Genomic DNA, 17,500 nt, shown 5'->3' on the forward strand with positions numbered 1-17,500 from the left:
TACCACCGCTGCACCATCGACATGTGTCCTGACCGATTGCATCACGGCCTGGTATGGGAATTGCTCCGTCCACGACTGCATGGCCCTCCCATCCATCCAGGACATCTACTTGAAACACTGCCTGAGGAAGACCCACAGCATCATCAAAGGACCCCACACACCCCAGTCACAAGCTGCTCTCTCCCTTACCACCTGGTTGACGGTATCGAAGCATGAGGTCATCAGGTCATGACGTCATCAGGCTCAGAGACAGTTTCTATCTACAAACCATCAGATTGCTGAACACTTGAACTGGACTGACCACCTGCTCTGATTCTCTGCACCTTAGCGCACATGCACAGACGTGTACACACACACACTCACACACACACACACACACACACACACACACACACACACACACACACACACACACACACACACACACACACACACACACACACACACACACAGACACAGACACAAACAACCACACAGACGTACTTTACGTACATGTTCTTATATTTTAACAGTTCTTATTGTTTCTTATTGTCCAGAAGGAACCTGAAAGTAAGCATTTCATTGGACAATGTATACCACGTGGATCCCGATAGATGTGACTAATAAAACTTGAAACTATTTTATACTGTTCATGTGCAACAAGGTTAGGGTTAGCAGTGTGGTTAAGGTTAGGGTTAGCAGTGTGGTTAAGGTTAGGGTTAGCAGTGTGGTTAAGGTTAGGGTTAGCAGTGGGGTTAAGGTTAGGGTTAGCAGTGTGGTTAAGGTTAGGGTTAGCAGTGTGGTTAAGGTTAGGGTTAGCAGGGTGGTTAAGGTTAGGGTTAGCAGTGTGGTTAAGGTTAGGGTTAGCAGTGTGGTTAAGGTTAGGGTTAGCAGTGTGGTTAAGGTTAGGGTTAGCAGTGGGGTTAAGGTTAGGGTTAGCGGTGGGGTTAAGGTTAGGGTTAGCGGTGTGGTTAAGGTTAGGGTTAACAGTGTGGTTAAGGTTAGGGTTAGCAGTGTGGTTAAGGTTAGGGTTAGCAGTGTGGTTAAGGTTAGGGTTAGCAGTGTGGTTAAGGTTAGGGTTAGCAGTGTGGTTAAGGTTAGGGGTTAGCAGTGTGGTTAAGGTTAGGGTTAGCAGTGTGGTTAAGGTTAGGGTTAGCAGGGTGGTTAAGGTTAGGGGTTAGCAGTGTGGTTAAGGTTAGGGTTAGCAGTGTGGTTAAGGTTAGGGTTAGCAGTGTGGTTAAGGTTAGGGTTAGCAGTGTGGTTAAGGTTAGGGTTAGCAGTGTGGTTAAGGTTAGGGTTAGCAGTGTGGTTAAGGTTAGGGTTAGCAGTGTGGTTAAGGTTAAGGTTAGCAGTGTGGTTAAGGTTAGGGTTAGCAGTGTGGTTAGGGTTAGGGTTAGCAGGGTGGTTAAGGTTAGGGTTAGCAGTGGGGTTAAGGTTAGGGTTAGCAGTGTGGTTAAGGTTAGGGTTAGCAGTGTGGTTAAGCAGTGTGGTTAAGGTTAGGGTTAGCAGTGTGGTTAAGGTTAGGGTTAGCAGTGTGGTTAAGGTTAGTGTTAGCAGTGTGGTTAAGGTTAGGGTTGGCAGTGTGGTTAAGGTTAGGGTTAGCAGTGTGGTTAAGGTTAGGGTTGGCAGTGTGGTTAAGGTTAGAGTTAGCAGTGTGGTTAAGGTTAGGGTTAGCAGAGTGGTTAAGGTTAGGGTTAGCAGGGTGGTTAAGGTTAGGGTTGGCAGTGTGGTTAAGGTTATGGTTAGCAGTGTGGTTAAGGTTTGGGTTAGCAGTGTGGTTAAGGTTAGGGTTAACAGTGTGGTTAAGGTTAGGGTTAGCAGTGGGGTTAAGGTTAGGGTTAGCAGTGGGGTTAAGGTTAGGGTTAGCAGTGTGGTTAAGGTTAAGGTTAGCAGTGTGGTTAAGCTTAGGGTTAGCAGTGGGGTTAAGGTTAGGGTTAGCAGTGTGGTTAAGGTTAGGGTTAGCAGTGTGGTTAAGGTTAGGGTTAGCAGTGTGGTTAGGGTTAGCAGTGTGGTTAAGGTTAGGGTTAGCAGTGTGGTTAAGGTTAGGGTTAGCAGGGTGGTTAAGGTTAGGGTTAGCAGTGTGGTTAAGGTTAGAGTTAGCAGTGTGGTTAAGGTTAGGGTTAGCAGTGTGGTTAGGGTTAGGGTTAGCAGAGTGGTTAAGGTTAGGGTTAGCAGTGTGGTTAAGGTTAGGGTTAGCAGAGTGGTTAAGGTTAGGGTTAGCAGTGTGGTTAAGGTTAGGGTTAGCAGTGTGGTTAAGGTTAGGGTTAGCAGTGTGGTTAAGGTTAGGGTTAGCAGTGTGGTTAAGGTTAGGGTTAGCAGTGTGGTTAAGGTTAGGGTTAGCAGTGTGGTTAAGGTTAGGGTTAGCAGTGTGGTTAAGGTTAGGGTTAGCAGTGTGGTTAAGGTTAGGTTAGCAGTGTGGTTAAGGTTAGGGTTAGCAGTGTGGTTAAGGTTAGGGTTAGCAGTGTGGTTAAGGTTAGGTTAGCAGTGTGGTTAAGGTTAGGGTTAGCAGTGTGGTTAAGGTTAGGGTTAGCAGTGTGGTTAAGGTTAGGGTTAGCAGTGTGGTTAAGGTTAGGGTTAGCAGTGTGGTTAAGGTTAGGGTTAGCAGTGTGGTTAAGGTTAGGGTTAGCAGTGTGGTTAAGGTTAGGGTTAGCAGTGTGGTTAAGGTTAGGGTTAGCAGTGTGGTTAAGGTTAGGGTTAGCAGTGTGGTTAAGGTTAGGGTTAGCAGTGTGGTTAAGGTTAGGGTTAGCAGTGTGGTTAAGGTTAGGGTTAGCAGTGTGGTTAAGGTTAGGGTTAGCAGTGTGGTTAAGGTTAGGGTTAGCAGTGTGGTTAAGGTTAGCAGTGTGGTTAAGGTTAGGGTTAGCAGTGTGGTTAAGGTTAGGGTTAGCAGTGTGGTTAAGGTTAGGGTTAGCAGTGTGGTTAAGGTTAGGGTTAGCAGTGTGGTTAAGGTTAGGGTTAGCAGTGTGGTTAAGGTTAGGGTTAGCAGTGTGGTTAAGGTTAGGGTTAGCAGTGTGGTTAAGGTTAGGGTTAGCAGTGTGGTTAAGGTTAGGGTTAGCAGTGTGGTTAAGGTTAGGGTTAGCAGTGCGGTTAAGGTTAGGGTTAGCAGTGTGGTTAAGGTTAGGGTTAGCAGTGTGGTTAAGGTTAGGGTTAGCAGTGCGGTTAAGGTTAGGGTTAGCAGTGTGGTTAAGGTTAGGGTTAGCAGTGTGGTTAAGGTTAGGGTTAGCAGTGTGGTTAAGGTTAGGGTTAGCAGTGTGGTTAAGGTTAGGGTTAGCAGTGTGGTTAAGGTTAGGGTTAGCAGTGTGGTTAAGGTTAGGGTTAGGTTTAAAATTAGAATTGATGACTTTGTGTCTGTACCTGCTAGTGACCTCTCTGTAGAGCTGCCTCCAGGGCAAGATTCATGACAATAAATGCCAACCTGCACATAAAAACCTGGGGCACCATCCCAAATGGCACCCATAGGGCTCTGGTCAGAAGTGTACTATATAGGGACTAGGGTGACATAGGGCTCTGGTCAGAAGTGTACTACATAGGGACTAGGGTGACATAGGGCTCTGGTCAGAAGTGTACTACATAGGGACTAGGGTGACATAGGGCTCTGGTCAGAAGTGTACTATATAGAGACTAGGGTGACATAGGGCTCTGGTCAGAAGTGTTCTACATAGAGACTAGGGTGACATAGGGCTCTGGTCAGAAGTGTACTACATAGGGACTAGGGTGACATAGGGCTCTAGTCAGAAGTGTACTATATAGGGACTAGGGTGACATAGGGCTCTGGTCACAAGTGTACTACATAGGGACTAGGGTGACATAGGGCTCTGGTCAGAAGTGTACTACATAGGGACTAGGGTGACATAGGGCTCTGGTCAGAAGTGTACTACATAGGGACTAGGGTGACATAGGGCTCTAGTCAGAAGTGTACTACATAGGGACTAGGGTGACATAGGGCTCTGGTCAGAAGTGTACTACATAGGGACTAGGGTGACATAGGGCTCTAGTCAGAAGTGTGGGTTCTGCATAATTAAAGCATTGATGTTCTACTGACAATAAAACTGTGCGTTGCGAAGGAAGAACCTCATTACCATGCCAACGTGATGGGGTGTTAGGTCATGTATTTTCAATTTTGCTTCACTGACTGACACCTTGTAAACAAACCGAAGCAATGCAACTGGAGGAAGGCTTCTCATGACATATGGAGATTTTGGGTCCTTGAAAAGCTTTCTTCATAAGTAATATGATGAACATGTTACTGCCATATTTCTTGCATATCTATATCCTATAGAGCTGGACACCCCCCCCCCCATTGAGCATATCTTTATCCTATTGTGCAGGACACCCCCACCCCCCATCGAGCATATCTATATCCTATAGTGCTGGACACCCCCCATCGAGCATATCTATATCCTATAGTGCTGGACACACCCCCATCGAGCATATCTAAATCCTATAGTGCTGGACACCCCCCCCATCGAGCATATCTATATCCTATAATGCAGGACCCCCCATCGAGCATATCTATATCCTATAGTACAGGACACCCCCCCCATCGAGCATATCTATATCCTATAGTGCAGGACACCCCCCCCATCGAGCATATCTATATCCTATAGTGCAGGACACCCCCAGTCGAGCATATCTATATCCTATAGTGCAGGACACCCCCCCCCATCGAGCATATCTATATCCTATAGTGCAGGACACCCCCCATCGAGCATATCTATATCCTATAGTGCTGGACACCCTCCTCCCACCCTCATCGAGCATATCTTTATCCTATAGTGCAGGACACCCCCCCATCGAGCATATCTATATCCTATAGTGCAGGACACCCCCCCCATCGAGCATATCTATACCCTATAGTGCAGGACACCCCCCCATCGAGCATATCTATACCCTATAGAGCTGGACACCCCCCCATCGAGCATATCTATATCCTATAGAGCTGGACACCCCCCCATCGAGCATATCTATACCCTATAGTGCTGGACACCCCCCCATCGAGCACATCTATATCCTATAGAGCTGGACACCCCCCCCCCATCGAGCATATCTATATCCTATAGTGCTGGACACCCCCCCCCCATCGAGCATATCTATATCCTATAGTGCAGGACACCCCCCCCATCGAGCATATCTATATCCTATAGTGCTGGACACCCCCCCCCATCGAGCATATCTATATCCTATAGTGCAGGACACCCCCCATCGAGCATATCTATATCCTATAGTGCAGGACACCCCCCCCATCGAGCATATCTATATCCTATAGTGCAGGACACCCCCCCATCGAGCATATCTATATCCTATAGTGCAGGACACTCCCCCCATCAAGCATATCTATATCCTATAGTGCAGGACACCCCCATCGAGCATATCTATATCCTATAGAGCTGGACACCCCCCCATCGAGCATATCTATATCCTATAGTGCAGGACACTCCCCCCATCAAGCATATCTATATCCTATAGTGCAGGACACCCCCCCCCCCAATCGAGCACATCTATATCCTATAATGCAGGACACCCACCCCACACCCCCCCATCGAGCATATCGATATCCTATAGTGCTGGACAACCCCCCCCCTCCCCCATCGAGCATATCTATATCCTATAGTGCAGGACACCCCCCATCGAGCATATCTATATCCTATAGTGCTGGACACCCCCCCCCCCATCGAGCATATCTATATCCTATAGTGCAGGACACCCCCCATCGAGCATATCTATATCCTATAGTGCAGGACACCCCCCCATCGAGCATATCTATATCCTATAGTGCAGGACCCCCCCATCGAGCATATGTATATCCTATAGAGCTGGACACCCCCCCCCATCGAGCATATCTATATCCTATAGTGCAGGACACCCCCCCCCCATCGAGCACATCTATATCCTATAGTGCAGGACACCCACCCCACAGCCCCCCATCGAGCATATCTATATCCTATAGTGCTGGACAACCCCCCCTCCCCATCGAGCATATCTATATCCTATAGTGCAGGACACCCCCCATCGAGCATATCTATATCCTATAGTGCTGGACACCCCCCCCATCGAGCATATCTATATCCTATAGTGCAGGACACCCCCCTATCGAGCATATCTATATCCTATAGTGCAGGACACCCCCCCCCATCGAGCATATGTAATGGTGTTTCCTCTCTCCAGCGTATCCGTCATCCCGCGTGTAAAGGAAGACTACAGACTAAAGCACCTTAATCATGTACACATTGACAGAGCATTATTACCCAGCTCTTTATGTGACCATGAAAAAGAATTAAGGCAATTTCGAGAGGAGAGCAGAGACGCCAAAAATGAGCCCGGCAGTAAATGTGCTCTAATCCGTCACTCACTCCACAATCAACCTGACTCTCTCTGTGAACTGAACGTTACGTTCTTGGAGGAGAAAACCTATTAGGATATAAGCCTACTGTACTATATATAGATGGCTGTAACCAAACAGAATGGGGATACAGGCAAACTGTGCCCACATTGGCCTGTTGTATAAACTCTACATCATTAGAAATAGAATACTAAGATTAAGTCGGTCCGTCTCAGCCAACTGGGACGTGACCATTCAACTCAATTCCCTTAGAGACTGTCCGTCTTAGCCAACTGGGATGTGACCATTCAACTCAATTACCTTAGAGACTGTCCGTCTTAGCCAACTGGGACGTGACCATTCAATTCAATTCCCTTAGAGACTGTCCGTCTTAGCCAACTGGGATGTGACCATTCAATTCAATTCCCTTAGAGACTGTCCGTCTTAGCCAACTGGGATGTGACCATTCAACTCAATTCCCTTAGAGACTGTCTGTCTTAGCCATGACCATTCAATTCAATTCCCTTAGAGACTGTCCGTCTTAGCCAACGGGGATGTGACCATTCAACTCAATTCCCTTAGAGACTGTCCGTCTTAGCCAACTGGGACGTGACCATTCAACTCAATTCCCTTAGAGACTGTCCGTCTTAGCCAACTGGGACGTGACCATTCAACTCAATTCCCTTAGAGACTGTCTGTCTTAGCCATGACCATTCAACTCAATTCCCTTAGAGACTGTCCATCTTAGCCAACTGGGACGTGACCATTCAACTCAATTCCCTTAGAGACTGTCCGTCTTAGCCATGACCATTCAACTCATTTCCCTTAGAGCCTGTCCGTCTTAGCCAACTGGGATGTGACCATTCAACTCAATTCTCTTAGAGACTGTCCGTCTTAGCCAACTGGAATGTGACCATTCAACTCAATTCCCTTAGAGACTGTCCGTCTTAGCCAACTGGGACGTGACCATTCAACTCAATTCCCTTAGAGACTGTCCGTCTTAGCCATGACCATTCAACTCAATTCCCTTAGAGACTGTCCGTCTTAGCCATGACCATTCAACTCAATTCCCTTAGAGACTGTCCGTCTTAGCCAACTGGGACGTCACCATTCAACTCAATTCCCTTAGAGACTGTCGGTCTTAGCCAACTGGGAAATGACCATTCAACTCAATTCCCTTAGAGACTGTCCGTCTTCGCCAACTGGGATGTGACCTTTCAACTCAATTCCCTTAGAGACTGTCCATCTTAGCCAACTGGGATGTGACCATTCAACTCAATTCCCTTAGAGACTGTCTGTCTTAGCCATGACCATTCAACTCAATTCCCTTAGAGACTGTCCGTCTTAGCCAACTGGGACGTGACCATTCAACTCAATTCCCTTAGAGACTGTCCGTCTTAGCCACGACCATTCAATTCAATTCCCTTAGAGACTGTCCGTCTTAGCCAACGGGGATGTGACCATTCAACTCAATTCCCTTAGAGACTGTCCGTCTTAGCCAAATGGGACGTGACCATTCAACTCAATTCCCTTAGAGACTGTCCATCTTAGCCAACTGGGACGTGACCATTCAACTCAATTCCCTTAGAGACTGTCCCTCTTAGCCAACTGGGACGTGACCATTCAACTCAATTCCCTTAGAGACTGTCTGTCTTAGCCATGACCATTCAACTCAGTTCCCTTAGAGACTGTCCATCTTAGCCAACTGGGACGTGACCATTCAACTCAATTCCCTTAGAGACTGTCCGTCTTAGCCATGACCATTCAACTCATTTCCCTTAGAGCCTGTCCGTCTTAGCCAACTGAGATGTGACCATTCAACTCAATTCTCTTAGAGACTGTCCGTCTTAGCCAACTGGAATGTGACCATTCAACTCAATTCCCTTAGAGACTGTCCGTCTCAGCCAACTGGGACGTGACCATTCAACTCAATTCCCTTAGAGACTGTCCGTCTTAGCCAACTGGGACGTCACCATTCAACTCAATTCCCTTAGAGACTGTCGGTCTTAGCCAACTGGGAAATGACCATTCAACTCAATTCCCTTAGAGACTGTCCGTCTTCGCCAACTGGGATGTGACCTTTCAACTCAATTCCCTTAGAGACTGTCCATCTTGGCCAACTGGGATGTGACCATTCAACTCAATTTCCTTAGAGACTGTCTGTCTTAGCCATGACCATTCAACTCAATTCCCTTAGAGACTGTCCGTCTTAGCCAACTGGGACGTGACCATTCAACTCAATTCCCTTAGAGACTGTCCGTCTTAGCCATGACCATTCAACTCAATTCCCTTAGAGACTGTCTGTCTTAGCCATGACCATTCAACTCAATTCCCTTAGAGACTGTCCGTCTTAGCCAACTGGGACGTGACCTTTCAACTCAATTTCCTTAGAGACTGTCCGTCTTAGCCAACTGGGACATGACCATTCAATTCAATTCCCTTAGAGACTGTCCGTCTTAGCCAACTGGGACGTGACCATTCAACTCAATTCCCTTAGAGACTGTCCGTCTTAGCCAACTGGGAAGTGACCATTCAACTCAATTCCCTTAGAGACTGTCCGTCTTAGCCAACTGGGACGTGACCATTCAACTCAATTCCCTTAGAGACTGTCCGTCTTAGCCAACTGGGATGTGACCATTCAACTCAATTCCCTTAGAGACTGTCCGTCTTAGCCATGACCATTCAACTCAATTCCCTTAGAGACTGTCCGTCTTAGCCAACTGGGATGTGGAGATAGGGCCTTGACTAGTCTATGACCAATACAGTGCTATACAGAAGCCATACCACTACTACACTGGTATATAGACACCATGATACTACACTCGTACATAGACACCATGATACTACACTGGTATATAGACACCATGATACTACACTGGTATATAGACACCATGATACTACACTGGTATATAGACACCATGATACTACACTGGTATATAGACACCATGATACTACACTGGTATATAGACATCATGATACTACACTGGTATATAGACACCATGACACTACACTGGTATATAGACACCATGATACTACACTGGTATATAGACACCATGATACTACACTGGTATATAGACACTATGATACTACACTGGTATATAGACACCATGATACTATACTGGTATATAGACACCATGATACTACACTGGTATATAGACACCATGATACTACACTGGTATATAGACACCATGATACTACACTGGTATATAGACACCATGACACTACACTGGTATATAGACACCATGATACTACACTGGTATATAGACACCATGGTACTATACTGGTATATAGACACCATGATACTACACTGGTATATAGACACCATGACACTACACTGGTATATAGACACCATGACACTACACTGGTATATAGACACCATGATACTACACTGGTATATAGACACCATGACACTACACTGGTATATAGACACCATGACACTACACTGGTTTATAGACACCATGACACTACACTGGTATATAGACACCATGACACTACACTGGTATATAGACACCATGACACTACACTGGTATATAGACACCATGATACTACACTGGTATATAGACACCATGACACTATACTGGTATATAGACACCATGACACTATACTGGTATATAGACACCATGACACTACACTGGTATATAGACACCATGACACTACACTGGTATATAGACACCATGACACTACACTGGTATATAGACACCATGATACTACACTGGTATATAGACACCATGACACTACACTGGTATATAGACACCATGATACTACACTGGTATATAGACACCATGACACTACACTGGTATATAGACACCATGACACTACACTGGTATATAGACACCATGACACTACACTGGTATATAGACACCATGATACTATACTGGTATATAGACACCATGATACTACACTGGTATATAGACACCATGACACTACACTGGTATATAGACACCATGACACTACACTGGTATATAGACACCATGACACTACACTGGTATATAGACACCATGACACTATACTGGTATATAGACACCATGATACTATACTGGTATATAGACACCATGATACTACACTGGTATATAGACACCATGACACTACACTGGTATATAGACACCATGACACTACACTGGTATATAGACACCATGACACTATACTGGTATATAGACACCATGATACTATACTGGTATATAGACACCATGACACTACACTGGTATATAGACACCATGACACTACACTGGTATATAGACACCATGATACTATACTGGTATATAGACACCATGACACTATACTGGTATATAGACACCATGATACTATACTGGTATATAGACACCATGACACTACACTGGTATATAGACACCATGACACTACACTGGTATATAGACACCATGACACTATACTGGTATATAGACACCATGACACTACACTGGTATATAGACACCATGATACTACACTGGTATATAGACACCATGACACTACACTGGTATATAGACACCATGATACTATACTGGTATATAGACACCATGACACTATACTGGTATATAGACACCATGACACTACACTGGTATATAGACACCATGATACTACACTGGTATATAGACACCATGACACTACACTGGTATATAGACACCATGACACTACACTGGTATATAGACACCATGATACTATACTGGTATATAGACACCATGATACTACACTGGTATATAGACACCATGACACTACACTGGTATATAGACACTATGATACTGTATTCGTATCTGCGTTGTCCTCTTTGACAGAGAAAAAACAGAGTGGAAAAGTGAATCAACCCACTCACACAGACCCCTCCCTAGTGGATCTACTTTCCCCACTCACACAGACCCCTCGCTAGTGGATCTACTTTCCCCACTCACACAGACCCCTCCCTAGTGGATCTACTTTCCCCACTCACACAGACCCCTCCCTAGTGGATCTACTTTCCCCACTCACACAGACCCCTCCCTAGTGAACCTACTTTCCCCACTCACACAGACCCCTCCCTAGTGGATCTACTTTCCCCACTCACACAGACCCCTCGCTAGTGGATCTACTTTCCCCACTCTACTGTATATGATTGAGCTTGTCTCCATTGGAAACCAGCCTCCAAGCCAGCTGCCCTCACTCACTCTGCTCCGGGCTCGCAGATACAATTCACACCCTGACTAGACCAGCCACGTTGGGTGCGCGAGCGTTACAAAATACATTTACACATATGTGTTGTTCAATAATATCATCCAAACTGCTCGGGCGCGTCAAACGAGTGTCTGCGTAGTCAGGCGCTAAAAATCGAACTTGGTTCTATATGAGATACTCCACGCGCTGAAAGTCCTCTCCTTATTACAAATCAGGAAGTTACAAACCCACATGGATGCTTGAAACACCAAAAATAAAAAAAGAGAGATTAATGAAAGATAAGTAAATAAAAACTAACTACGTTTCTCTTTTTATCTGTGAATTAATCGTCGGAGTAGAGAAACACAAGATGTCGTATGACTCTGGGTAACATTTCTACAAAGACCCTGTCATGTAAAAAAAAAAAAACAATGTTCATCTCCCAGAACAAACTGCTAGCAACAGCTATCTAGCTTAATGTCCATGAATGTTTCACGTGTGTTTCGACCTGCCTGTCTGTCTGTCTGTCTGTCTGTCTGTCTGTCTGTCTGTCTGTCTGTCTGTCTGTCTGTCTGTCTGTCTGTCTGTCTGTCTGTCTGTCTGCCTGATCAGAAAAGCATTGAGCTGTTGTGTGTGTGTTTGCGTCGTGTTGCCGCCTTTCCCTCCAACCCAAACAAATATATTATAAAATACATAGAATATACTGTTAAAGGTGTTATCCGTGCTTCTACACCTGCATTGCTTGCTTTTTGGGGTTTTAGGCTGGGTTTCTGTACAGCACTTTGTGACATCAGCTGATGTAAGATGGGCTATATAAATACATTTGATTTGATTTGATTGATTGATTGAGCAGGTTTATAGAATATACTGTTAAAGGTGTTAAGCAGGTTTATAGAATATACTGTTAAAGGTGTTAAGCAGGTTTATAGAATATACTGTTAAAGGTGTTAAGCAGGTTTATAGAATATACTGTTAAAGGTGTTAAGCAGGTTTATAGAATATACTGTTAAAGGTGTTAAGCAGATTTATAGAATGTACTGTTAAAGGTGTTAAGCAGGTTTATAGAATATACTGTTAAAGGTGTTAAGCAGTTTTATAGAATATACTGTTAAAGGTGTCAAACTCATTCCACGGAGGGCAGAGTGTCTGAGGGTTTTCTCTCCTCCCTTGTACTTGATTGATGAACTAAGGTCACTAATTAGCAAGGAACTCCCCTAACCTGGTTACTAATTAGCAAGGAACTCCCCTAACCTGGTTACTAATTAGTAAGGAACTCCCCTAACCTGGTTACTAATTAGCAAGGAACTCCCCTAACCTGGTTACTAATTAGTAAGGAACTCAACCTAACCTGGTTACTAATTAGTAAGGAACTCCCCTAACCTGGTTACTAATTAGTAAGGAACTCAACCTAACCTGGTTACTAATTAGTAAGGAACTCCCCTAACCTGGTTACTAATTAGCAAGGAACTCCCCTAACCTGGTTACTAATTAGTAAGGAACTCCCCTAACCTGGTTACTAATTAGTAAGGAACTCCCCTAACCTGGTTACTAATTAGTAAGGAACTCCCCTAACCTGGTTACTAATTAGTAAGGAACTCAACCTAACCTGGTTACTAATTAGTAAGGAACTCAACCTAACCTGGTTACTAATTAGTAAGGAACTCCCCTAACCTGGTTACTAATTAGTAAGGAACTCCCCTAACCTGGTTACTAATTAGTAAGGAACTCAACCTAACCTGGTTACTAATTAGTAAGGAACTCAACCTAACCTGGTTACTAATTAGTAAGGAACTCAACCTAACCTGGTTACTAATTAGTAAGGAACTCCCTAACCTGGTTACTAATTAGTAAGGAACTCCACCTAACCTGGTTACTAATTAGTAAGGAACTCCACCTAACCTGGTTACTAATTAGTAAGGAACTCAACCTAACCTGGTTACTAATTAGTAAGGAACTCCCCTAACCTGGTTACTAATTAGTAAGGAACTCAACCTAACCTGGTTACTAATTAGTAAGGAACTCAACCTAACCTAGTTGTCCAGGTCTTCATTGAAAGAAAAATAAAAAACTCAGCAGACTCTGCCCTTAGTTTGACACCCCTGGTGTTTAGGATGAACTCGAATTCAGGAGAGAGGACCAGACTTGAATGTAACACAATGCAGCACCCTAGCAACACTTAACTAGTTTCCTTGACCGCAGCTCCCTAGCAACTCTTAACTAGTTTCCTTGACTGCAGCTCCCTAGCAACACTTAACTAGTTTCCTTGACTGCAGCTCCCTAGCAACACTTAACTAGTTTCCTTGACTGCAGCTCCCTAGCAACACTTAACTAGTTTCCTTGACTGCAGCTCCCTAGCAACACTTAACTAGTTTCCTTGACCGCAGCTCCTCAAACAAGCTCCAGCTGCTACTAACCATGAATCAGACTCCACACGTTCTCACTCTTCTCAATTACCACTACCACCCTATTTAAACAAAATAGTCACTCCTCCTCTCTGTTTTGTATCGCATCTCTTCACCTTTCTCTACCTTCAACCCAGCAGCCAAACTACCACGGCCTGATTACCTTCACCCCCAGCAGCCAAACTACCACGGCCTGATTACCTTCACCCCAGCAGCCAAACTACCACGGCCTGATTACCTTCACCATAGCAGCCAAACTACCACGGCCTGATTACCTTCACCCCAGCAGCTAAACTACCACGACCTGATTACCTTCACCCCAGCAGCCAAACTACCACGGTTTGATTACCTTCACCATAGCAGCCAAACTACCACGGCCTGATTACCTTCACCCCAGCAGCCAAACTACCACGGTTTGATTACCTTCACCATAGCAGCCAAACTACCACGACCTGATTATCTTCACCCCAGCAGCCAAACCACCACGACCTGATTATCTTCACCCCAGCAGCCAAACTACCACGGCCTGATTACCTTCACCCCAGCAGCCAAACTACCACGACCTGATTACCTTCACCCCAGCAGCTAAACTACCACGACCTGATTACCTTCACCATAGCAGCCAAACTACCACAACCTGATTACCTTCACCCCAGCAGCCAAACTACCACGGTTTGATTATCTTCACCATAGCAGCCAAACTACCACAACCTGATTACCTTCACCCCAGCAGCTAAACTACCACGACCTGATTACCTTCACCCCAGCAGCCAAACTACCACGGTTTGATTACCTTCACCATAGCAGCCAAACTACCACGGCCTGATTACCTTCACCCCAGCAGCCAAACTACCACGGTTTGATTACCTTCACCATAGCAGCCAAACTACCACGACCTGATTACCTTCACCCCAGCAGCCAAACTACCACGACCTGATTACCTTCACCCCAGCAGCCAAACTACCACGGTTTGATTACCTTCACCATAGCAGCCAAACTACCACGGCCTGATTACCTTCACCCCAGCAGCCAAACTACCACAACCTGATTACCTTCACCATAGCAGCCAAACTACCACGCCCTGATTACCTTCACCATAGCAGCCAAACTACCACAACCTGATTACCTTCACCATAGCAGCCAAACTACCACGACCTGATTACCTTCACCCCAGCAGCCAAACTACCACGACCTGATTACCTTCACCACAGCAGCCAAACTACCACGCCCTGATTACCTTCACCCCAGCAGCCAAACTACCACGACCTGATTACCTTCACCCCAGCAGCCAAACTACCACGACCTGATTACCTTCACCCCAGCAGCCAAACTACCACGACCTGATTACCTTCACCATAGCAGCCAAACTACCACGACCTGATTACCTTCACCCCAGCAGCCAAACTACCACGCCCTGATTACCTTCACCATAGCAGCCAAACTACCACGACCTGATTACCTTCACCCCAGCAGCCAAACTACCACGGCCTGATTACCTTCACCATAGCAGCCAAACTACCACGACCTGATTACCTTCACCCCAGCAGCCAAACTACCACGGCCTGATTACCTTCACCACAGCAGCCAAACTACCACGACCTGATTACCTTCACCCCAGCAGCCAAACTACCACGACCTGATTACCTTCACCCCAGCAGCTAAACTACCACGACCTGATTACCTTCACCATAGCAGCCAAACTACCACGGCCTGATTACCTTCACCATAGCAGCTAAACAACCACGCCCTGATTACCTTCACCATAGCAGCCAAACTACCACGACCTGATTACCTTCACCACAGCAGCCAAACTACCACAACCTGATTACCTTCACCCCAGCAGCCAAACTACCACAACCTGATTACCTTCACCCCAGCAGCCAAACTACCACGACCTGATTACCTTCACCCCAGCAGCCAAACTACCACGGCCTGATTACCTTCACCCCAGCAGCCAAACTACCACGACCTGATTACCTTCACCATAGCAGCCCTTGGCTTCATCCGGTCCATTCTCATTTCCTCCACTGAATCCTCATTCTAACATCCAGTCCTCATTAAAGTCCCGTGTATCACATTGTTCCCTTTCTGTTTCCAAAGCTCTCCTACACAATCTTCCAACTGATTTTGTTGCTAATGAATAAAAAGAGCTAGCAAACGTCTTGCAGGATTTGTTAACTCTTGGAGGTCCCTCTGGTCTTGACCAATTTAGGTAAATCCTCCTTTTGTTTTAGTGCCCCTCCCCCATTGTTGGAATAACCTAAAAAAAAAAAATCCTTGATTTCCCCAGGCAGTTTAGCACTCTGGTGTTGAATGAATTAATTGAGGATTGCAGTTATTTCAATTGATTGTAGTAGTTTATTTGTTGTACTTTGTGGTGTTGAGGCTGTGCCTTGTGTTTATTTTTATTTTATAATTTTCCTATCCCGAATAAATAAAAAGTTAATTCCATTTTCTAAAAAAAAAATGAATGTAACTAATGTAATGGTCCGGTCTTTAAAACGTGTGAATGTAATGAATACTCCAGAGAGAAAAAGGGGTAGATTCACACGCAGACCACGGCAGGGGTTTTATTTCACCTTCGCAGAAAGGCAGGAATCGTGGACACGGGGAGGTCATAGACAGGTAGGCAAACAGGCAGGTGAATCAAAACTAGGACTGAATGCTATAACTGGTTCTCACCTACGAGCTAGGGGGAAAAAAAGGCTTAGTAGAGTCAAAAACGAACAATACCTCACAAAGGCACAAACAGACTGAACTGAACTAAATGAGACCAGGTGAGTAACTAACACAGGTGAAATCAATCAACAGAAATGAAAAGACAGCAACAGGACACAAGGTCGACTAAGAAAATAAATACAAAACCTTATAGTGAATAACAAGTAAATATATATGGCTAATAAATAGACTGTCACTAGAATATGAAGCAAATACATGTATATGGCACCCTATTCCTTATCTAGTGCCATTTTGACCAGAGCACATAGGGTAGTGCACTATGTAGGGGGTAGTGCACTATGTAGGGAATAGTGTGCAATGTGGGACTCCCCCAGGGAGACAAGGAAGCATATAAACGAAACTAGTAAGTGAAATGTTATGTCTGCATGAAAGAGCCTAGCTGCAATACATCAACCATTAAAATGGAAGGGTTTGAACATGAATTTATCTTGTTGTGGTGTGCTGGTGATTTAGAGGCATTTTCACACGAATGAGACGATAATAGCACGCACACGCTAACACACACACACACACACACACACGCACACCATTTAAACATCGATCAAATGTGTTTTACGCACGGCCACTGCGCCCTGGCTGCATATGCCCCCCCCCCATCCCAGAGCGGAGCAGAGTAATCAATCAAAAATCAATGGACCAAATCAAGAAGACCTTTCAGCCAATCAAACACCATAATCCTGGTGACGGCTCGTCTTTATAGACGTTTGACCCAACTGACCCTTCTCCAATGAACGTGTGGTGAGAACATCATTGTTTAGTCAACACAAACTGGAGAATATTGTCTTCATTTTTTGGTTTATTAAGTAAGGTTTAGTATAGAGAAGGCCTAGCATAAAACAACAGGTATTCAGCCGTGGTGGATAACAGAGAGAGAGAGAGAGAGAGAGAGACATGTTTCCCATGTCAAATAAGACATTTGAATTTAACTGAGAGAGAGCATACAGAC

The 17,500-nt window shown here is 45.1% G+C and overlaps 1 protein-coding gene across 1 annotated transcript in view; it reads right to left on the reverse strand.

Moving 5' to 3' along the window:
* dlgap3 (discs, large (Drosophila) homolog-associated protein 3) overlaps nt 1-17,500 on the reverse strand; it is a 399,103-nt gene that overhangs the window by 380,506 nt on the left and 1,097 nt on the right. The gene's annotated exons all lie outside the window — the stretch shown is intronic.

Source organism: Salmo salar, chromosome ssa14, assembly GCF_905237065.1.
Source record: "Salmo salar chromosome ssa14, Ssal_v3.1, whole genome shotgun sequence".
NCBI classification, from domain to species: Eukaryota; Metazoa; Chordata; class Actinopteri; order Salmoniformes; family Salmonidae; genus Salmo; species Salmo salar.